Here is a 24,942-nt window from a genome sequence, read left to right on the forward strand (position 1 = left end):
AACTCGGGAGTAAGCACGCAGACCGATGTACGAGCACGCTGCGGACTTTTTCTCTCTATTACCCGCCGCGGTGGCTTAGCAGCTATGGTGTTGCGCTGCTAAGCTCGTGGCGGCGGGTGCGAAACCCGGCCGCGGCGGCCGCATTCCGATGTAGGCGAAATGCAAAAACAACCATGCCCTGTGGAATGGGGGCACGTTAAAGATCCCCTTGTGGTCAAAATTAATCCGGAGTCCCCCGCTACGGCTTGCCTCATGATCAAATCGTGATTTCGGCGCGTCAAATCCCAGAATTCAGTTCAAAATATTTTTTTTCTCTCTTTTCTAATGCTTCTCCGTTAGTTCGATCTCCCTCTTACCCATTGCTGGGTTGCTAACCCAACTCAACCTGACCAACTCCAATCAGCCCTGCCTTCCCTCTGTACTTCCCTCCCTGTATTTTAGCTGCGAGAGACAACATAGAACAACACTGAATAAGTTTAGAGAGAGGAAGGGTGTTCTTCTGTAGATTATTTTCATTTGTTCGGCGAGAAAAGGTTGATTACCTGCAAAATAAACCAACGCAATATTCATATACATATTTTTTTATGCATGAAGAGTGCCACCTGCCGTCCGTGTCATTGTCGGCACCTGAATGCCAGTCCCTGCAAGTTACCAGTATAGCAGCGACTGAAATTACTTTCTCGCCGCCGTCGTCTCCATGCAAGATCTGACAGTGTTCAAGTTTGCAGTTTGTCATCTCCTAGGCTAAACTAGGTGCTGTTATTATTTTCACTGTTTATTTTTCATTGTCATCCACTCCTTTCGACATTGCCTGAAAGGTCGTGCAAGTAAATAAATGAAATGAATTGAAACAGAATGATTTTACACGTCACAGAGTCATTGTGTTTTCTCTTTTTTGGGCCAGTTTAACGCAGCAAAATTTCTCAAAGCTTTACAAGCTCCGGCCTTCGTCCCTCTACACGAAGATTTAATTCTTCCTTATCAGAAAATAATCAACTATTCCCCATCAGATACCTCCAATATCTATGTCGACACGGCTAACTGGTGAGTGGACTTCGAATTAGCGCCACCGCTTGTCTCGTTCTTGCGTTTTTCCGGAAATGCTGAGCATATTCTCACTGCCGAAGGCTTACGTTCTTTGTTATTGAGAGAGTGTAATTTACTGATATAGACTAACTTAATCTTCTTTATACAGTATCTTCGGGGAGGTCGCACGACGAGTCATGGACCAGGGGGTGGAGCTTTGAGGCACAAACAGAAAAGTGGACACGATTGTTGCGGAGTGTTACGAGGACAGTTCTTAACTGATAACAATAGGTAGCCGAAGACAAAAAAAAACGAAGTAATCACTATTGCAGCGTTATCTGACGAGATGCAGGACCGAGATGCCATTGCATTGTGTAAATAAAAAGAACACAATGAACAGAAGCACCTACACCGCGGTTGCTATACTTGCAAGTGACGTATTACATGCTCCCACAAGAACATAAAAAAAATATAACGTACTATAATATGCGCGTGCGTAGAGGTTCGTCATGAAACCAACAACCGTGACGAACCGTGACGTGATGAACGCGTGTGCAGGTGCATTTTAATGTGCACTTTCCGCCTCCTTTGGTCTTCTGGGGGACTGTAATAGATCAGTGATAAATTTACAGCCAGTGGTGTCAGCTTTTCTAGGCCGCTATGTTGTAGGCGTTTGAAAAGCCGACGTTCGGTTTTGTCTCACGCGACCTAGGCCTAGACCTAGGCCTAGATTGACCTATAGACCGCACCAATATCACGGCCTAGGTCAATCTAGGCCATCGCGTGAGGCATGTTTCCTCTGTTCGTTTTATTTGAGCTACAACGGCGTTATGAAGTTTCAACCAATTAACCCAAGAAGAAGAAGAAGAAGAAGAAGGTTTTATTGCACTAAAAAGATATACAAGAATGATTGTGACAGCATCTGGATCCATAGCCGATATGGCTAGTTAGTATCCATTACAAAAAGGTTGTGTAAATACAGAATTAATTAGCGAGTACAATGTTAACACGAAAATTATAGCATCAATGCGGCGTGTGCACAATATGACCAGCAGTTTGCGAGCACAATATTAATATGGTGACTGGTAGCTCCCGGAAAGAAACAGTCTCTTGAGCGACGGCGCAATATTTGGCAGACATTTTAGAAGAATGTATTTATTTTATGCTGTATTCACGCCGGCAAACACTTTCTCTCTAGTTACGCCGCGTTAAGCGCATAAAAATGGGCACGCGGAAGGGGAGGTGACCCTTTGTTGTAGGCGTTTTCCTGAATAAATCTCAGTGGCCTGCTGGTATACGTCATCATCGAATTAGTGACGTATGTCCCATTGCAGGTCGACAAAGTTAGGTACTCTTTTTTTTTCATGACGAAATATCATGTGTCAAAGAAAGTTCAGCAATAACGGTAAGTGACAAAGTTTCGTAGTTTCGACACTCACGTTTACCAGGGCACTGCTGGCCCCTTTTGCTGCTCGGTTGTGTGGACCGTTTTTTGCCGATCCTGTCACAAGGGTGGTGCTCGCTCGAGCGGCCGTACGGCAAGCGGCGCAAGACCAACATGTCTTCTCGCTGGGACGGGTGGCGTTGGCAGGTGGCCGGACCGAGGATATCACTGTCTCTCACTGCTTTGTTTCCTTTAGCGCGGCCCCGAACGCAGTGTTGGCCGCACAGGACGCCTTGGCAGGCAAGGGTTGCAACACCGATGACGTGGAGCTTGTAGACAGAGCGTAAACCCAGAGATAGGCGGAGCTTCACAAAAAAAAAGGAAACCGCGTAAGGCGAGAGCGTTTCCTGGAACGGTTTTCCGGCAAGTGGTCCTTTATTGAAGCTTCGTGGGACGACGCAGGTCGAGCAGAAGTTTCTCATCGTTTGAAGCAATACGGTGCGCACGTTGATCGCTTACCATCTCAAATCACTGATGCATGTCTATGCAGGCATGTGTACAGAAATATATTGCGTAAGTATGCACGGAACATTTTTTATTCGCTTGGGTTGCCACGCCAGCATGATGCCGTAATGAAATTACTATAAGCATGGAGGACCATTTCTTGCGAATTCTGCCACATCGACTTATGAAATGTATTGCCCATGAGCCATCGTCTGAAACTACGTGATCTTTCAGAAAATGTGTTTGATGTTCCCTATAAGCAGATGCCATAATAACACGACTTCGTCGAGATCGTTTTTAGCACAGAGATATATGTGTGAAAAAGACTCGAGGTAGGTATTAAAAAGTAATTATGGAAGGCGTCTGCTTTATCTTTTTAACAGATAGAATCAGACGATTGATCTTAAAGCGCTACCTAAAGTCCCTCATCCGAAATATTGATTAGTTGTTCCTGGCATAGAAGACGCTGAAGCTGTTGATTTGTGCACCGAAATGGATCCGCTCCTGCCAACATCGACCTAAAAACCGGCAGGAACCTTTAGCTGGGGCACTCCCACCTTTGTTTCTCGGCAAACACTGCGCCAAATTTGATGAAGACTGTTGCATATAAAAGAAAAAAAATAATCTGGTAATTGTTGGAACCGGAGTTTTTATTTAGTCCGTCATATTTTTAATAAACATTGTTGAATATTGCAGATTTTAAGAACGCGAAACTATCAGGCTTAGAACCCTGTATGTCAGCCAAGAAAAATAAAATCGCAATTCTGTAAAATGTATTTCATGGTACATCGAAAGCGGACAGATTTTATGCGTAATATATGGCTCTTCAGTACACCCCTAACACGTGAGTTGGACTTTTGCAAAACCGTGGTAAACATTGTAACAAATTCACGTAAGATATACGTTAAAGTGCGATATTTGTCCGCTTTGGATATTCTATTGGATTCAACTGATAAAACTGCCACGTCTAATTTTGTTGCAAAGTTACGGATGCGTACACTTCGTGCTTCTTTTTGAATCTTCCAATTTTCGGCAAATAAAAAAATCAAGAAAGCAAATCAAAATTTCTCATTATACAGTCACTATAATTAGACATTTTCTCTCAAATGCACTAAATTTCATTAAAATCGGCCCTGAGATCATCTCAGAAAAGCATTTCTGCGTTTTACATGTGTCGAACACGCGTCGGAGTTGGGGCCGAGCTAAAGCTTTCACTCAATGCCGGAAAGCGAAACTGTCACGCCCGTAGTAGACGGCCATGAATCACGCCTCACCATCTGTGCGAGCAGGAAGCGAGCGTCGTGGTTATAAGCAGTACGTGACTTCACAAAGAAACCATAAGCACCACTTTCAAAAACGTATCCAACATTCATTGTTAAATTCTGGTCTCTAACGTGCCATAATCACGATATCAGCATGAAGCACGCCGTAGTGGGGGACTCCGGATTATTTTGACCACCTGTGGTTCTTTAAAGTGCACCAAATACATGGCACACGGTCGTTTTTCATTTTGCCCCCAACGAAATGCGGCCGCCGCGGCCTTGATTTGAACCCGTGCCTTCCGACTTAGCAGCCCAGTGCCAAAGCCACTACGCCACCACGGTGGGTCATCCTGAATGTCGTATTTATTGTTACGTAGCGATGAACATGGTCAAGTGACGTAACTGCATTCGCGTTTATGATAGAATTTTTACAGTGCAATAAGACGTTATGAAGAATGCCGCATTTGGAAGGGCTGTCGCTATTTCAGGTGGCCATTTAAGCAGTACTAGATGTGAAGTGCTAGTCTATACAAAATCAGATTACGCATATGATCAAATTCTGTAATGGCGGCACTTTGAGCCAATCGGTAGCGTTGCAGTGGCCCTCTGGGCCAATGAGATCTGACAAGACGGCAAATTCGACTATATAATGGAGTCTGACAATGTCTAGAACAGTAACAAAGGCCATCGAAGTGCAAGTCATGTGAGATTGCCTCATTATATAAAACCGCTTGTTTATTAACACACCCTGTCTGTAGTAATACTGCACCACATACTCGCTTCTAGACAACTTCCTACAGAAATCGCCAGGGGCAATGCTGGCGCTAGTGCCTGGGGGAGCAGAAAGTACGGCAGTGAAGTCAGCAAAGGAGTGCATGAATTTTCCCTAACGCCATTCTTCTGCCTTCAAACGACTTTGTCACTTTGCAGAGTAAATTATTTCGAGAAAATGTTGCTCTATAAATACAATTTGAACTGATTACGCATATGCGCGTGGAATAATTGCCTTACTCTGTTTACAGAACTATATCAGCGCCTGGAAATTTAGAAAGGTGAAGCGCAACAAATAACATCATGGGAGCGCTTGAAACCACGAGCACTAAGATTAGACGAATCCTTGTGCTATGGCCATCATTACCACGGATAGCTGAACGGTAGAAATTTCGCAGGAAACTTTACGCTTGAGCCGTGACCTCTGAGAGAGCAACGGCACATCTTTGCTCCGGTGCGTTGTCAGATACCACGCATGAACCAAATATGCACGTTGTCGCGAGCGTACTTACGAATAATAAGTCGGCACACTCCCTCACACTCATTTAAAAGGCGTGAGTATGAACGTTGTCTGAGTGTGATGCCCGAAAGAAGCAATGGTTGGTCAGTATGAGCGAGTGCTCACGTATAGAGCCGACCTATGCTGCCAATACAAGCGCATATACTTAAAGTTATATAGTAGTATCTATCTCTAGCTATATCGTGGGATTTCGTGGTCCTTTGCCTGCTAGCCGCGCCTGGAGAGCGTCTGGAGAGGACGAAAGTGTTTGAAACGAAACTTTCTTTCTTTGTGTTTCTTATCACAGCCAGTTGTATTTCTGAAGAGCGGGGAGGCGCACTTCTTCACGCGCACGCGGATTGGTAGGGTATATGCAATGAAAATTAGTGATCACCACAAAACCAGCACTTCCTTCAGAGCAGAGATGAAACGACTGAATGCCGCTTGGCTCTCCGGGCTGACCAATACAACCACTACAAGGTCTTTCAACCAAGACAAAAACAATACAAAACGTTGATAAAACACTCACTTATTGCGCAGGGGCGTTCTTGATACAAAGAAGCGAGTCTGACGCTCGTTTACATGCGCTTATATCGTCATGAAAAAGAAAATGCGTACGAGTGAACGGATGCATTCACTTCAATGATTGACGTCGGCCACGTACACAACTCGCTTTGATCATGGCACAGTTAATCGGAAGAGGAAAAAACCACAGTGGAACTGAGTCAGGGCCATTGGTTGGGGCTCTTACACGTTAGCCGGAAGGAAAGAGCAAGCATCAATCCCCGACGACTTCTCCCAACTTCACTGCAGCGTTATGAAAAGAGACGAGAGACTCTGGGTCTTCGCATCGCGTGAACGAGTGCCTGCTTTTACAAATGTTCTCCTCGCCCAAGCCCATCAGTATAAACAAATTTATTGATCGGAGACATTTGCATACGATACAACCTCCTATGTCCCTCGGCTGTAATTCTGCGTCCACATGACAAAGAATCACCGTGACATAGGTACGCGTATACCAAACAATTCGTTCACGTGGAGTAGGATGCGTCACTAAGCGATGCACGTTCAAGCACATTGCACAGAACAAGCGGAACTGGTTGGATGACACACGAACCAGTTGGCTCGTCACTTTGCATTGTTTGCTGCGCCGTCGGTCAATGGGTAATGTCTGGTAACGAGAAGCCATATCTTTCACGGAAGTGCAACGGGAAGTCTGCCGGAAAGCGTAGATGAGTCGTGGCGATAAAAAAGCAATAAAATTGCCTGTGAGTCGTAAGCGATATTGGCCCCGTCTATTTTGTTTTTATTGCGATAGCAATTATATGGACACTCAAAAGCAGATTTCTGGCGTCGCCGTCGCCGTCGCCGTCGCCGTGAGGTTCCGTATGACGTCATTTGGAGATGAAATCGTCGCCGCGCGCCGAACGCTGTATGTGCGAGTGAAAGGGCGCGAGGGGCGCGTCTTTCACGGGGAGTGAACGCACGGCGGAGAACAAACGCGCGTTCTGCGCCGTGCTCGCTTAAGGGCTGCAGAAGTAGGCGTCTCTTTTCTCCTTTACAATCACCATATATGTAGAGCAAACGCGCCTTCTTCGGACGCGCGAGAGGCCGTGGGGGAGGGGGAGGGAAGGGAGGCGACGTTTAGCTGCGGCACCAAGTGCCTATTTATATCAGAGGCTCCAGCAACAGTCACCAACGCCGCACGCAATTTGAGCTAACGCGGGCAAAACGCCGATGGCGTCGACAACAGTTCTGCGTGTTGTTGCTACCAAAGCCGCTCACCTTACTTCGTATGACATTGCTGTGTTGCTATCGCATTCATTGCTTCGCCCTTAGGGCGAAACTGTGACATTTTTTATTGTTGCCATCCCTTGTGCTCACTCTGGCAAATATTGCTGTCAACCGCTATCTTGGCAGCTGAAAATACAGCTAAAAGTCACTTTTGGTGCTGCTGCCAATATTATCACTATTTTTTGTCCAATAACGTTGGAGAGGACGTAATGCATAATATTACTTCTTTCACCTCGCTTTCTTATATAATTCAATTCTGGTTCATTGCGCATCGCAAACTAAGGTAGGTCGTGTGAAAGGTGTGAATGAACACGTGACTGAGGATTTCTGCTTTCTGTGGTTTTACGTGCGAGAACCAGAGTGGAGGGCTCTGGAATAATTTTGACAACTTGGGGATCTTTAACGTGCACTGCAACGCAAACACACGGGCGTTTTTGCATTTAGCCTCCATCAAAATGCGGCCGCCGTGGTCGGGATTCGATCCCGCGACCTCGTGCTCAGCCGCGCAATGCCTTAGCTGACTGAGCCACCGCGCTGGGTCTGACCTTCCAGAAAAAAAAGAAAACTATCACAGTGATTTCAAGCAATATACGCATCACTGCACATATAAGCGTGGCATGAACGGAATATTGAACACAGCAGAAATACAAAAATCATAAAAGATAGGAGAGATAATCACTGCTCTTTGACGAATCTACTCTTTTGAGAAGACGAAATGTACTACGCCTTATAAAGTTTCTTTTTGATGCTTGCGAACAAAATTAATCAGGGTAGGTAAGTAAAAATAAATGGTTGCACATATTAGAGCCGTAATTTGTGGGAGACTATTGTATTGACCTGCCTTTTGTGAATTAATCTCGAAAAACAAAACCAGGAAGACGCGCTAAAACACTTTGTACTGCGCTACTTCTGAAGCAGCACTCGAAAATTAACGCTCACATTGGCCCCAATACCGCATTCACATAGTGTCCGTATATATTAGAGGCGCCTTCAGCCTTTCATCGCCAAAGAGAACGAAAGTACCTACGGTTCTACACTTCGTATTAGCGAATAACACCAACAAACACTAGAGTAGAACGCATCGTTGGTGGCTAATAAAACCTAATATCTTACGATCTTTCGGTGGCTAAATAAATATTCTGGTTAATTCAAGTAGCTTACTAATGTAGAAAGAACCGTAGGGGGAATTCACGAAGCGTTTCGTTCATAGCTTCATAAGCGATCGTTGCCATTGGCCAGCCGCACTAGCTAATAATATGTCCAACACAAGTATTGGCAGACATTTCCTCTTACAATTAATTCTCGCATAAAAGCATTTTCAGAATACACGTCCTGGTTCGCCAACTGAGCTGTTATGACATGTATGTGTCTGCAACTGCGCTTAGTCGAGCCAATGTCAGGGTTTGTTGATGCTGCGTTGGTAGAACTTAAACATGATACTCAAGAAGAAAATAACTAAACATGTTAAATCTTCATTTTTTTTCTTTTTCTTTGTAGTTTTGCTTAGTATATTCATGCGGAAAACCTAAGAGAAAGAATGATTCCAAATGAAGACAGAAACTAACTGGTGTGCCAGAATTGCATGTAGACAGCTTCTCCTTTTCAAAGAGACATTGGCATTTGACTGGCGTTTCCCCTTCTTGTACCGTAATTTAGTTCGTTTAACCAGGGTACGGTTTAAAAACAAATCTGCATATCTGGCATTTTAATATCAAATTATCAAGCATAACAACCCGAGGAGTAACGCCATGAACAAGGTGCCTGTGGCGAATAGCGCAAAAAAGGGAAATTCAGGGGGAGTTGGCCGCAGTGGGATTGTTTAACGTGTACCTTTATGAACGTTGTAACCACATAAGGAAAAACGAATGACATCTTGTTTACCTTGACATTTTTTGCTATGAAATACAACTGACATTACTTTAAAGAGACATGACAAGAGGTATGTTAATTGCCATCCTATGTGGCATAAAAAGATGAACCTCAATATGTTACACTCAATATACGAGCTCGTATTACAGCCCTGCCGAGATATCTTCTATACCCGGCAACTAAACCAGTGTCGAACAAGCGGCGTGCAGCCTATTGCACCATTTGCTATTCAAATATATAGTTGTTGGAGATAGTGTATTGTGCGCGGGCAAAAAAAGCTAGGAAAGCTCCAGCCTCTAGCGTAAGGCTTTAATTTTATCAAAAAAGAAGGCCTAAAGCGTAGTACGAACAATGGTAAAAAATTATAACAGACATCACGGTGAAACAGACAGGTCAATGCAGACTGTAAACAGATTTATTTTATTCAATGTCATACAGTACATAAAGCAGAGGACACAAAAGGCACAATACTGTCTATAAGTGACTCGGCCACCCGGCAAGGAAAAGCAGTTAAAGCAATGAAGGAGCAAGTCATCCTTGAGAAAAAAAAAGACGATTTCAACAGTTGTAAAACTGCAGTAGCCTATAAGGAGCACACCAAATGTAATAGACTACAACAAGAGGCTACAAAAAACATTATGAATACGTGACAACAGTCCAAGAGGCGATAAAATTAAGAAACAAAACCATATACATAGTAAACACAAGCCAGAAAGGTATGCCAATCAAACTGAGAGTATATTACCGAAGATAGCGTTGTGCCTACATTATCTGCCTCACATACTGTACGACTTCGAAATAAAGATCGGTTGACAATACATTGTCTTGTTTGTTTCACCCATCCCGTCCTTTGTGTTTTTTTCGCCTCGATAAACGTAAGACAACTAGCCCAGCTGAGAACCCTTGTATAGGAAACATTTGAGCCTCACAATGCAGGCATTCGAAAACTGATAAGAAGCGAAGCAAGTCCGGTTGAAAGTCTTACTTGTCTGACGTTTGACGATCATGTGGTTAGTAAAAAAAGCAAGTTCAATGCTTCTGTCAAACAAGTCACTTCTTCTAACTACATACAGTGGATAAAAAAACTATTGTTGAGGAGAATATAGCCTCGATGAAACTCCGTGTTGCACAAAGCCATCTTCATTTAAGGAACGCGATTTCGAGGGCACCTTTGGGCAATTCCCACGAGGAAGGCAGCATGCTTGCGAATTTTTAATGGTGTAAAGCTTCAGGGTGTTTTATGAAATATGTTAAAATACAAATGCCTATTATGCTATGATTTGTTTTGCGCATCATTGCAGTACATGAATGTCGGTGCTATCAGTAGGGCATCCATTGGGCTTCCAATCAAGCGACAAGCACTGAATGCCTAAGTGACGGATGATCTCCCTGTAAACATGTGCAACGGCAACTATTGAAAACAAGGACAACATTGGTAGTGTTATTTGGTGCTACAGACTTTGGGTCCACCGTGAATATTTGCCTCAAGAGCAAACAATCAACCAAAACTTGTACATTATATGATGTGCTAAAACATTTGCGCCAGGTGATTCGGTGGTGCCAACCAGGTCTGCCATCTATAGACAGTGGTTCTTGTTGCATGACAACGCGAAGCTCCACACTCTTGCTTCAGTCCGTGAACGCCTATTCCAACGCTATACCTCTTCTCTACACTCCCCCGTCCCGTATCCATCTACCCATCGTGAAATGGCCACTGGAAGCAAATTGTCATGAACATATGACAACAATACGAACTGTTGTTGCTTGTATGGTGAAGATTGTCCCATTTGAAGCTTTCTCGCTTCCATCACCTGCAGAAACGGCAGCAGCTTTGTATAAGTCGCCAAACGAGGTACTTTAAAATGCTATATCATTGCAAGCTAGGTAAGTTGTTTCTTACGAGCACTGCGCAGGAACTTTTCAGACAAAGTTTGCGTATACTGGTACGGATTCCAGACAACGCCGGTACCCAGATATACAAATTTTGTAGAGCAAGAAGACGCTGCAGAAATGCTGTACCTGTGAGAACGTGCTTAATAATAAAGCCCCCTCAAGCCAATGACAAGCATCCTCGCTTCAATATATACAGCATGTGGACTCGTAGCTTTGCACTTTTGTTGGCTAAAGGCTATACACCGTTTGCAAACAGCAAATTAGAAAGTCTGTAGACCACAATGAGCAAAAGAAAATAAGCTTACCAATGACTGCTGTATATATACATATATAGAAAAGGATAAATGAAAGGCAGGGAGGTTAACGAGGACTGAGCCCAGTTGGCTACCCTACACTAGTGGAAGGGTTGTAAGAAACCGAGAGGTCGCCGCGGAGCGCCCGACCAAGAGGACCAGCTCAGGAGGCTTTTAGAACGGACTAGCGCGAGCCGGGCTTGCGCCGATGGTACGCGCCGCCCAATTTTATTCTCGTCGTTCAGAGCTGGCCCCAAGGCGCCGGATGAGAGCGCCGACCTTAACGTCCCTGCGTGGCGGCGTCAGTTGGCGCTATAGGGTACAGGGGAGGGAAATATTAGTAGCAGAAGAGAAAGGCCACTGCAGATATCGTTGACGTGGTAACAGTTTCCTGCTCCATATCACTGATAGTGGCTCAGTCCAGATCACAGATGGTCACTTAGTCCTGTAGTACTTAAAATTTGAAGCAGCATTTTTGTGCCCTTTTGTAGTGGCGATATGTGAGGCCATGGTCCCAAGATATTGTTTAAGGTGAATGGTTTTCTATCCACCTAATATAGCACTGTGCAGAGGTCATGCCTTTCGTCTTCAAACGAGTTCTAAAGAATATAGATGGCAAGTCTGTCAGATGGGAAAACAGTAAAAAAGCAGTCTGTTGACAATAATCGAACAGCTCAGTTTAATTTTGTATGGCACGTACTGTTACTAATGCATCCATAATAGTATCAACGCGCGCATACTGGTGCTCAACGCGTGTACAAGAATGTCAGCCTAGCACGTCGCGAGTGGTCATATATACGGCCGCGTGGACGCCTGCAGCAGCAGACGCCCCCCTCCCCCTTTTGAGCAGTCATATTTCTACAGCTAGACGTTACCACGTTTTCATCCTTCGCTCCGCTTACTTTGTCCTGTCATGCATATGGTCGCACGATATATGTATGCGCCATAATTCACGTATAGTAAGTATGTTTGTACCGCAAGTGCGGAGCGCTCGCTCCTGCGAAGTCCGTTCACCATCTATTCTCAGCGAAACATCAGAACCCGTTAGTTGCTTCCATAGATAGCTGGAATTCAATTCAGCAGCGGCACTCCTTATCACCGGCAACATCTACGCTGGCGCACACTCGTTTACGCATGCGGCAGCTCTGTTCCTAAAAGAAATGCTGATTTCAATAAATTCTCGAAATGCTTTTCGGAGCTTCGGTGAAGCCATTCCTTAGATGCCAAGCTCTTCTCCTCAATCAGAAAGCGATTATTCAAACTGAGAGGGTAGTTTTGATACAAACCCCGCGTGTTTTTATATTCTTGGGTGTCATAAATGCTTTTTTCCCGCTCCTTATCCATTCTCGATGTGCGCGAAGTGAAACGGTTGATTTATTGCAAATATAACAATAAACAACCGCGAAATGGCCCCCAGATGGCGCGACCGCTTCCATCGGCAGTGATGAACAGCGTCTGTCTGCAGCCTGCATCCCACGGTCATTGATTTCTTCAGCATAACGTATCTTGCAAACAGATCCCATGTTACTGGACGCGTGCAAAAACAGCAAGCGCATCGCACGCCAGGCAAACGCGTGCACCGAGCGCTAGCGCAATAGCGGAGTCGCTGACGTCCCACTCCTTTCTGCGCGCACGTGCTGTATATGTAGCAAAAGCAGAAGAGGTGTTAGGCCGGAAGGCAGACACGCTTCTCGAGCTGGATAAGCTGTTCACTGTTGTGTCAGTGAAATTCTAGAGGACCACGTAACCGAAACGTTAAGTGTCCCTCAAAACACCGTATGCCGACAAGAGTACAATCGACACGAGGATGACCATACTGGACAATAGATAGATAGATAGCTAGATAGATAGATAGATAGATAGATAGATAGATAGATAGATAGATAGATAGATAGATAGATAGATAGATAGATAGCTCGCCAGCTCCTTATTTCCGCTCCCCCTCACTCCTCTGCTTTGCTACAATACTCATTGCGGGTATTGAAGTCAACACAAGATTACGTCGTATCGCGCATTTGATCGAACAAGCCCGCTGCTTGTGTTGCCAACATTCAAGCTACCACACGTAAACTGCATAACAAAACAAAATAATTGTTCGCGCGAGTTTAGTTTTACCGGTGAGCACGAGCACAAATAGCTGAAATTATGTACTTCTTCCATGTATTCCATGATAGACATATAGATACATAGCCTCCCGAAGTACGTGAAGAACCCTAAGAATGCTAGCGCATCAAAACTTGGCAATATCCATCACACGATGACTGTCCATGGTAATGCGCTTGGCATTAAAGCAACATACCGGTACAACCTTTGCACACCGTCGAAACGCCTTTTGTACGCGGCATGTATTCTAGCGGCGCTCCCCATGAACATTCGCCGCCATTTAGAGGCGCCATTGTGAACCTTGCCACGCATGACGCGCCGATGCATAGCGCTGAGAGCCACATCAAGCTAAAGGCCCTGGAAAAAAACTTCATCACGAGGCAGCCGGGCACATCTCCCGCGCTTTTTTCTGGACGCGCTGAGCCGCTCAGTATCACTGCCGTATAAGATTCCTTGCGTTGCCTTCGAGACGAGATGCGTGATGCGCCGATGCGCGAGAAAGCTGTGCATTGATTCTCCTCTGGCCGCACATCCAGCGCCACATACTCAATACCCCAAGTTAGTGAGAGCTTTATCGAAGGGCGGCACATACCCAGTGCATTCGGGGCGCAGCTTACTAAAGAGTAGGTGCGAAAGAGGTTAGTTGAAAGTGGCACGTACCTAGTGTATTTGTAGCTCACCTCGCTAAGGCGCCCTTGGGGATACCGTGTGAGACGGGCTCGATTATGCCCACCACGGCAGACCATCTCAAAGGTTTTCTGCTCAAAATCGCCTATCGCGAAATTGGCTAGTCGAAATGGAGCCGGACTTCTCATCCGCTGCACAGCTAATATACTACACGCTGATTGCCACTTGTCACGATGCGCCATCTATCGACGCAGCCATAAAGTCCGCGCTCGGCGCGGTTTCGATTCCACTGAGCAGCGCAGAAATCATAGTGATTTTTGTTGTCTGTACAGAGCGGCACATTCCCAGTGGCAATTACCTATTTACCGAAATTGGCATGAAAGACCTTCATTGAAGAGTGGCGCACACGTACACTTACTGTCACATACCCAGTCACGTAAGTTGGCATCAAAGCGGATCATTGAAGAGAAGCACATACTGAGTAGCACATACACAGTCCTCCAAGTCAATCTGACAGAGATTCATTGAAAAAGGGTATGTATCGAGGAAGCAGTAAAATAAGGACGCAGCATGAAATGAATGAGAAGAAAACTTGGCATAGGATAAATCCAGATGTATTCACTGAAAGATAAGCAGGGTAATAGCATCAGCAGTTTCAATGACATAGTAAAAGCTGCAGAAGAATTCTATACTGACCTATACAGTCACCCCGAGCAGCCAAGCTACTTTCATTGGAAGTAGTGATGAGCAAGATCCATAGGCTCCTTCTATAACTCGCGATGAAGTTAGAAGGGCCTTGCAAGACATGACCAGGGTTCGGAAACCTGCTGAAGAAGATGGAATAACGGTCGATTTAATCAAAGATGGAGGAGATATAATGCTTCAAAAGCTTGCGGCCCTTTATACGCAATGCCCCACGACTTTAAGTGTACCAGAGAGCTGGAAGAACGTCAATATTATACTAATTCATACGAATTGAGTGGTTAAAGAACTCAAGAATTAGAGACCCATTAGGTTGTTTTCAGTATTGTATAAAATATTCACGAAGATAATTTCTAATAGATTCAGGGCAACACTTGACTTCAGTCGACCAAGAGAACAGGCTGGCTTCAGGAAGGGATATTTTACGATGGATAATATCCATGTCATCAATCAGGTAATCGGGAAATCTGCGGAGTACAATCAACCTCTCTATATGGCTTTCATAGATTATGAAAAGGCATTTGATTCAGTAGAGATACCAGCAGTCATAGAGAAATTGCGTAATCAAGGAGTACAGGGGTGGTATTCTGTATAAGTCTACCCAGTGGACTGTCCATTTCGGCTGTCGCTGATTGGCTGCTGCTTGACGTGCAGGAAGGAGACTGACTGGCGCCTTCCTGCACATCAAGCAGCAGCCAATCAGCAACAGCTGAAATGGACAGTCCACTAGGTAGACTCTTACAGAATACCGCCCCAGGAGGCATACGTGAATATCTTGGCAAATATGTACAAGGATTCCACAGCTACCATGGTTCTCCACAAGAGAAGTATAAAGTTACCTATCAAGAAAGGGGTCAGGCAAGGAGACACAATCTCTCCAATGCTATTTATTCGCTGCATGCTTAGAAGAAGCATTCAAAGCTCTTAAACTGGGAAGGCTTAAGAGTGAGGATCAACGGCGAATATCTCAGCAACCTACGGCTTGCAGATGACATTGTCCTATTCAGCAACAATGGGGAGGAATTACAACAAATGATTGAGGACCTTAACCGAGAAAGTGTAAGAGTGGGGTTGAAGATTAATTTGCAGGAGACAAAGATAATGCTCAATAGCCTGGCAAGAGAACAAGAGATCAGGATCGCCAGTCAGCCTCTAGAATCTGTAAAGGCGTACGTTTATCTAGGTCAATTACTCACAGGGGACCCTGATCTTGAGAAGAAAATTTACAGAAGAATAAAATTGGGTTGGTGTGCATACGGCAGGAATTACCAAATCCTGACTGGCAGCTTACCTTTGTCGTTGTAATGTGTGCAATCATTGCATTCTACCGGTGCTAACATATGGGGCAGAATCTTGGAGGTTAACAAAGAATCTCGAGAACAAATTTAGCACCGCAGAAAGAGCGATGGAATGAAAAATGTTAGGCCTAACGTTAAGGGACAGGAAGAGAGCAGTGTGGATCAGAGAGCAAACGGGGAGAGCCGATATTCTAGTTGACCATAAGAGGGGAAAATGGAGCTGGGCAGGCTATTTAATGCGTAGGATGGATAACCGGTGGACCATTAGAGTTACAGAATGAATAACAAGAGAAGGGAAGCGCAGTCGAGGACGGCAGAAAACTAGGTGGGGTGATGAAGTTAGGAAATTTGCAGGTGCAAGTTGGAATCAGCTAGTGCAAGAAAGGGTTAATGGAGATCGCAGGGAGAGGCCTTCTTCCCGCAATGGACATAAATATAGGCTGATGATGATGATAATGTACCGAGTTTCGCATCGCCAGTGACCCATGTCAGCATCATAGAGGTTCGTTGAAGAGCGGCGAGGTACACGGGCCCCGTTCCTAGTGACAGAAGTTCATCCGACGGTTTTCTTCAAACCTTGTTCCTTTAGCACAGCAACCGGATGCGCTACCACATTGACCATGTACTATCCAAAGACCGATGTTTAAAAAACGGTTAGATAGATACATAGATAGATAGATAGATAGATAGATAGATAGATAGATAGATAGATAGATAGATAGATAGATAGATAGATAGATAGATAGATAGATAGATAGATAGATAGAAACACAGCTCTCGCAAAGTGCGTCAGATTCCCTAAGATTGCCAATTACAATAATAGTAAATGTATTACTTATCGAAACTAAAAAAAGGGCCATGCTCATCTCATGTAGACCATAGATCTGAAGTGGGAGCCATAGCTTCAAAGCTCTGCTCGAGCTCGAGAGCTCCAAACGTGAACGTTCAAAGTTCGCAATAAGCTAAAAACTATTCACGAGGCTTGACATAGAAAATGATGGGCGTAAATTTAAGATACAGGAAGACTGAAGTATGGATTTGAATACATACTCAAGGAGATGCGCTTCCACACGACATTAACCCTCTATTGCTAAGAGTATCATACACGGTACGCTAGTTTCTTACCCTAACATTATCATTTGCGCCCGTGAAGCTTAAAGGATATCCTGTATAAGCATTTAGCGCACCGAAATATTCTCTTAGTGACGCCAGCTTTGGTGGAGTATGTCGCTATCTCGGCATCTCGCCGATCTCGTGGATCAACGTGCAGGGTCGTTCGTTCGTTCGTTCGTTCGTTTGTTCGTAGGCTTGCTCGCTGGTTTGTTCGACGTCTTAAAACACAAGCCAATATGAAAACTTGTCCGTCGTAATCGTTAAATGCCCTAACAAAGTGTCATATCAAGGGATATTACAACTCATTTACCCTTAATTTTGGCAATAGAGAGCACTTTCACCAAACTTCGACTCAGCCAAACTCGCACACACTGAGACTCACAAAACTTCCGCTCAGCCGAGCTCGCTCAGGCTCAAACTCACCAAAGTTCTACTGAACAAACGGCTCACTTAGACTATAACTCACACTACTAGGACTCTATCAAGCTCACTCACACTAAGATTAACGGGTCGGTCTGAGCCTGACCGTGTCGGAGTAAGTGGGCTTATGACTGAGTTGGTCTACCTATGTTAGCGAGACAATTGACAATTCCGAGCCCAACATGAGACCATGATGACGAAGATTGAAGTTGTCCGTGCCCGTTCTTAGGGCGAAAACGAGTATACCGTCCTTCAGGCGAGCCTTAGTCCACGCTGAATTGCTCAATATATTAATACGGACACCGCGCTCCCTGCACGGGTATCCGAGCTGAGGCCACTGATGCAACAAGCTGCTTCCTACGTGCCATCAAGCAAGGACACTGTGGTAAGTCAGTTTCCTTTTTTATGGTTCTGTGAAAACATTACTTCAGTAAATGAGAAGAGTTGCAAGTGTTAGCACCTCTTGTAGTACACATTTCGGTCCATGTGGGCGCTTGTCTCCTTTTCATAACGCGGGAAACCGATAAAAGAAAGACCTTTGCTGCTGACCGAAAAAAGAAGCATTCACTTCACAGATTTATTCGTGCATGGATACGAGTGCGCCTCCAAAGCAACTTGAAAATATTGGCTATAAACAATATCTGTCAGTCTATTTCATACAGCAGAAGCAGAAGCTTTTTTTTTTCTAAATCGCATGTGGCAGATAGCCCAATTGTTGTCCGGGAGCTATATTACTCGAAGCGGTGAATATTGCTCGAACAAGAAAAACAAGGTGCATACTCGCTCATCACCTTTTAATTTAATTATTTATGGCACTTATTGCAATATATGAATTGCAGCCGGTGAGTTTGCAAAGTTCGAAGCAGGTCTAAGATCGCATAGATTTGGAAATATGCGTCGTGGAACTTGCGCTAATAACTCACTATTGGTCACTTACTTTAAAAAAAAAGCCGCCGTTTTAGACATATATTAGCACAAAAATTTGTGGAACGCCCGTGTATATTGTCGCACAATTTGGGGATGAATATCTAGAGACTGGTATTATCCTGTAAATGCATTCCAAGCGGAAGCGCCTTGCGAACTTAATGGCTACAAATCGTAAATTGAAATATATACAAGTGAAGTAATTAATTAGGAGAAAGTTAAAAAAAAGTAAGTTGTTGTTATTTTGCCCATAATGCATTTCGATTTCACGAGCAAGGAATATCAGCCTTCTTCAGTATTCCAGGTCAATCACTTCAATCATGCTGTCTGTCATAGGCAATTTTTTTAAATTCTGTACAATCTAAAGAAAGAAGAGCACCCAGTATTTTATTGGCCGTCGAAAAATCGTATGCATTAGTACTTCGTTTGCATTGCAGTCATCCAAAGTGGCGCTATGCGTTGAACCCCCAATGATTGCCCTATTAATTTCAAGTTTGAGCGTCAACAAATGCTCTGGCCATCAGCTTACTGCTTCTTTCTTATGGCGGCAACACTGCAATTAGGTATCAAAATGCGCGTGTTGCTTTATTATTGGTACACCAAGTAATTGGTGTAACACTTGGTAATAGCAACAGTTCCAACAAAGTGCTAATACGTTTAGGAGGAATGTTGAGTTGAATAAAGTGTAGCACGTACTCAATGCTTAAAAGTCACGGGGACTCCGGGGGGTTCTCAGACCCTCTACCAGTATTGACAAGGGATCTGAGACCCCCTTCGCTAGACTTCCCCGCACAGTTGGTGCCGCTGAGAAGGTGCTCGAGGTCCGTAAGGCCAGTGTATTAAAATGTAATTAAATTTCGCGTTTTTTTTGTATTCAGTGTATTTAAGGCACATTGTTTGCAAAAATGTTATTTACATTTACTTAGTTTTACAGTTTCCGTCGTACCAGACCGTCGAGACTGTTCGGAAATGCTATCTTCGTCCTTGATGTCACGCTTACTATAAAATAGTGGTTTCGCGAATAACATTACATACGTTAGAAGTCCCGATGCTTCGTTCGACTACGAGCTGTTTGACGTCAGATAGCGTCGATCACACTGGCAGAGCGTGGGGTTCGCTTGCTTCAGGTCGGCGCCATAAATTGAGCTAAAAAAAAACACCTTTAAAAATTATTACGCCCGTTTGTATACAACAATAAGTAAAGCAAGATGCCAGCCGCTTTTTCTCTCGCCCTCTGTATTTCCCTGCCCACCTTTGCTCGAACCACTAGAGACCCCCCTTCGACGGAGCCAGACTTTAAGCCCTCGGCGTACTTCAATGAGTGATACCAAAGGGAGCACCCTAACTGTCCCCAAGAGGCTATCATTGCTAAACACACATGCTTCGTTAACAACACTTTAATGAAACGAAATGTTAAACGGCAAAAAACACGAACAAATGTTCCTTATAAACAAATTCTAATGCATTACCATGCTGCAGACGGTGCACTAATGTTTAGAATTTTCTGTTTTCTCTCAGATTTGACGAAATCAATAGATTTGTACCCGAGTCTATCAAGAATAACAACGAGTTCTTAGATTGCTGATCAAACCAGATAGTTTTGCTGAGACGACAGGATATCTGTCCTAGTAGCAGACGGATTTCAATGTGCGAAAGAGGAAGGTTAACTGTCTCGGCGTTAGTGCGAGAGCGTGTGCGCGCGGTGGAAATATGCGCACGTACTATTACGGTACAAACGCACCGCCGGCTGACTTAGTCATTAGTTTATTCACCTATTTCTAACACCTCAATGGTCCCAATAATAAAGAAATAATGTGATGTTGGTAATGCAAGTGATGTGTCAGATTTGATACCACCCGCCGCGGTCGCTCAGTTAGCTAAGGCGTTGCGCTGCTGAGCACGAGGTCGCGGGGTCGAATCCCGGCCGCGGCGGCCACATTTCGATGGAGGCGAAATGCAAAAACGCCTGTGTTCTTGCGTTGTAGTGCACGTTAAAGATCCCCAGGTGATCGAAATTCATCCGGAGCCCTCCACTACGGCGTGCCTCATAATCAGAACTGGTTTTGGTACGTAAAACCCCGGAAAGAACAAAAGATTCGATGCCAAGACTTCACGGATGATCTTTTTCAATAGAATCAGGTCTTCAAACCAAAAAATATAACGACGACACTTGAAGGAACTTTTTTACTATCCTCGGACAGGTGCACACAAACAATACAAAAAGCAAATGTTGTGAAACGGGCACACAACTGGACTGGCAGTTGCGCTGCAGGTGCTGCAGGCAATAAAATAGAAGCATTCGAATGATGAGCTGGTAGAAACTGAAATATATAGTTCAGCAGCCGGGTATCCACTCATGAAAGTGTAGTAACTTTCTTCTTTTAGGGGTTTTACGTGCCAAAACCAGTTGTGATTATGAGGCACGCCGTAGCGGAGGGCTCCGGATTAATTTTGACCCCAAGGGGTTCTTTAACGTGCACTACAAAGCAAGCACACGGGCGTTTTCGCATTTCGCCTCCATCGAATGGCAGCCGCCGCGGCCGGGATTAGATTTCGCGGCCTCGTGCTCAGCAGCGCAACGCCATAGCTGACTGAGCCACCGCGGCGGGTAAGTGTAGTAACTTTGGACAAACAGCGTGTGTTACGCCGAAGTAGAAACGCTGAAAAACTAATGCCAAACAAGGCAAATAAAAATATAGGAAAACTGCCTCAATGAAGGAACATGTGATAATGTGACAAATGTAAAATTCGTTATAGAACACGTCCCGGCCAGCGGCGGAATTCGGGTGCCCCCGAGTAGAGCCTGTGTGAGGGTCGACGTCTGGGCGTCTTACTCATGCTGCATTGAAATTCTTCCAGCATTTCCGGTTTCACTCCTTCACATGTTTCGCCTAGAAGGGTGCTTGTTTGTAACTTCGCATCTACTGACATAGTATATAGGCAACATTTGGGAGCGATTGGCGAAAGCTCGAGCAGAGAGGAAGCCGACGAACGCAACTCTTTCGCCGCATTGTCCGCGCTGTCTGGGACCCTCGGCAGTCGCGTCGTTTTGCCTGTGCTGGCGTCGTGTTTCCGACTTCGGGCTTCCGGTCGCCGCCGGTCGTTACGACGGGTGGATCTTCTTTCGCGTCTACCCCGAAACATTGTTCACTGTCAGTGCAACCGAGCCGCGCAACCCGCGCCATCATCTCCGCTATAGCACTCACTGAAGTTGCCGGTGATTCAGGACAGATGAGCTTTGCAGCTCCCTGTAACATGCTTTGGGGTGGTTTGTCCTGTTTGTGGATTCGCTGCGGTCGCTGATTAATGGCGAAGGAACAAAATGAACCACTTCTTAATATTCCCAGCTCGTTCTTTTTCCATGCCTAAGCATTCTGCATGTGTGTTGCTCTGTCGGTGAATGCATTGTCCTTTACAGAAGACAGTTGGCCTAGTTGGTGTTTGTTACAAACTTGAGACATCATTAACAAGCGCGACAAAGGCATCGGACGACAGCAAGAAACATACCGGACAGAACTATAGTGTCTTGCGTGCTTCTTGCTGTCGTCCGATGTCCTTGTGGTGCTATTTAACTGTTTCTCAAGCCTGCATTATCTTTGACGTTTCAGTCGTTATAAAAAAATGAAAGCACAGACGAAGCGCAGTCGAGGACAGCAGAAAAAGCGTATGATGAAATTAGAAAATTTGCAGGCGCAAGCTGGAATCAGCTAGATCAAACAAGAGTAATTGGAGAACGCTGGGAGACGCGTTCGTCCTGCAGTGGGCATAAATATAGGCTGATGATGGTGATGAAACAATGAAAATGGGTTCATCGAAGAGCTGTTTTGCAAATGAGATGACAGCGACATGATGGTGAACAAGTAAATTGCGTGGTGAAGAAACACACGCATCGATCGTAACAGCGTGTACCACTCTGCTACGTAATAAATTCTGCTCTTTTCCTTGAAAAATTTTCAAATTGTTTTGTGTAGGTACAGTGCGCAAATAATTCCTTCGCTGAATGCCATTTATGGTAACGAATTCGTTAGTTTTGGTTAGTAACAGTATACAGTACACCGTAAATCACGCTTGTAGTTGTCGATCGGCCGGCTGCGGTCTGCGCGAGCGGCCGAAGTAATTACTCAGTGGTAGCTGCGGGGTTATAGGTCTGCTTGTTCTATAGCGCATGGGCCAATCGTGCAGCATGACCATCATCATCATCATCTTCTTCCTGTTCTTTATGTCCACTGCAGGACAAAGGCCCCTCCAAGTGATATCCAATTACCCCTGTCTAGCACTAGCTGATTACAACCTGCGCCTGCTAGTTTCCTAATTTCATCACCCCACCTAATTTTCTGCCGTCATCGACTGCACTTCCCTACCCTTTCTGCAACTCTATTGGTCCCCCGGTTATTTGTGCTGTGCATTGCTTGGTCTGTCATGCTACATTTTTTTTTCTCTTGATGTTGACTAGACTACCGGCTATCGCCGTTTCTATCTGATCCACAACGCTCTCTTCCGGTCTCTTAACGTTACGCCTAACATTTTTTTTTTTGTTCCATCGCTCTTTGTGTGGTCCTGAACTTGTTCTCCAGCTTCTTTGTTAACGTCAACGTTTCTGCCCCATATATTAGCACCCGTAGAATGCAATGATTGCACACGCTTCTTTCCAACGGACAGTAGTAAGCTCCAAGTCAGGTTTTGGTAATGCTCGCCGTTGGCACTCCGACCGATTTTTATTTTTCTGTAAATTTCATTCTCGTTATGAGGGTCCCGTGTGAGCAACTGACATGAACACACCTACTCCTTTACAGACTGTAGAGGCTGACTGGTGATCATGAATTCTTGTGCCTTTGCCAGGCTATTGAACATGCCTTTTGTATTCTTTATATTATTCTTCAACTCTACTCTTGCACGTTTTGCTTAAAGTCCTCAATAATTTGTTGCAATTTATCCCCAGCCTTGCTGAACCATCCAATCCTAATGCTAGCTTGAAGAATGCAGTGAATATCATAGGAGAGAATGTGCCTCCTTGCCTGGCCCTTTTCTTGATAGGTTGTTTTCTATTCATTTATTTTTTGTGGAGAAGCAAGGTAGCTGTAGAATGATAAACTTTTTAAAGCGCCAACAACTGAGAAGGCACAAAATGAAGGTCAGACACACTTGTTTGCGCTTTAAAAAGTTTATCAAGTATGCACCAACTAGGCCCACAGAAAAATCTTCTTGGCTGTGGAAACTGTAGAGATATTTTCCAAGATATTAAAGTCTACCTTTTGTACTCCTTGATTACGCAATGCTTCAATTACTGTTGTTCTCTCTACTGAATAAAATGCATGTTTTTAATCTCGAAAAACCATACAGAGAGGTTGATTGCCTTCCACGATTTCCAAATTACCTGACTCAGGACCTGATCTATTGCAGAACATTCATTCATCAATCCAGCCGATTCTCTTGGCTGGTTCAAGTCAAATGTTGCCCTGAATCTATTGGAAATTATTTCGGTGAATATTTTATACAATACTGAAAGCAAGCTAATGGAACTATAATTATTTCATTCTTTAACATTTCATTTCTTATCGATTAGATTAGTATTGGCATTCTTCCAGCTTTCTGATACACTGCACAATGCCACACAAGTCGTGAGGCATTCCGCGTAAAGAGCCGCAAGCTTTTCAAGCATGATATTTCCTCCATCTTCAATTAAGTCGACTGGTACTCCATCTTCTCTTACCGCGTTTCCCCGGGAAATCTTTTGTTAGGCCCGTCTAACTTCATCGCTAGTTATACAAGGAGCCTCAATATGTTGTTCATCGCTACTTCGAATTGCGGTTGCCTGGCTGCCAAGATTCGCCATATCGCATGACCATACGTGGCCTTATTGCGGCGTTTCCCGTGTTTCTTTCCACGAGAAATGGAAACCAAATTCACATTTGACCACTCTAGAAAAGCGTGATTTGCACTGTATGAGCCGCAAGGGTTGGAAAATATTTTTTATATCTTGGTCGGCCCGTTATCTACGACGCACTCACCCGTTTTGTTGCGATTCCATCCTCATTTAAAGCCATCTGATTATCTTTATGCAATTCTCGTTCAATATTTCTGTTTCACAGGGCAAAGACGCAATGTATAATCATAAGGTTATGTATCATCTTGGTTTACCAATAGCAGTGATGGCTCCGTCGAAGCATTCTATCGCCCCATACAGGATGCCATTGTAGAGATAGCATGGAAGACTTCAGATGCATGATACTGGTGGCTGTCGCAAATATTCTAACTTCTGGCGCTTACATGTTTCGGGTCGCATTGGGTTGACTGTACACGAGCACTATACATTTCAGTCTTCATGCCAGACGATCACTGGCAATCCACACAAGCAGCTGCTCTTCGTCGAGCATACTAAATTTCTGGTATAGCTGTTTCTGTACTAATTGAATTGAATTAAACGCTTGATTTTGACCTGCCAAAACAATGATTTGATTAT

The 24,942-nt window shown here is 44.5% G+C and overlaps 1 protein-coding gene across 1 annotated transcript in view; it reads left to right on the forward strand.

The window, feature by feature from the left end:
- The window catches only part of LOC119466489 (protein kinase C delta type), a 711,485-nt gene that overhangs the window by 36,121 nt on the left and 650,422 nt on the right, over window positions 1-24,942 (forward strand). The window lies entirely within an intron of this gene.

The sequence above is a fragment of the Dermacentor silvarum genome, chromosome 10, assembly GCF_013339745.2.
Source record: "Dermacentor silvarum isolate Dsil-2018 chromosome 10, BIME_Dsil_1.4, whole genome shotgun sequence".
In the NCBI taxonomy this organism is placed as follows: Eukaryota; Metazoa; Arthropoda; class Arachnida; order Ixodida; family Ixodidae; genus Dermacentor; species Dermacentor silvarum.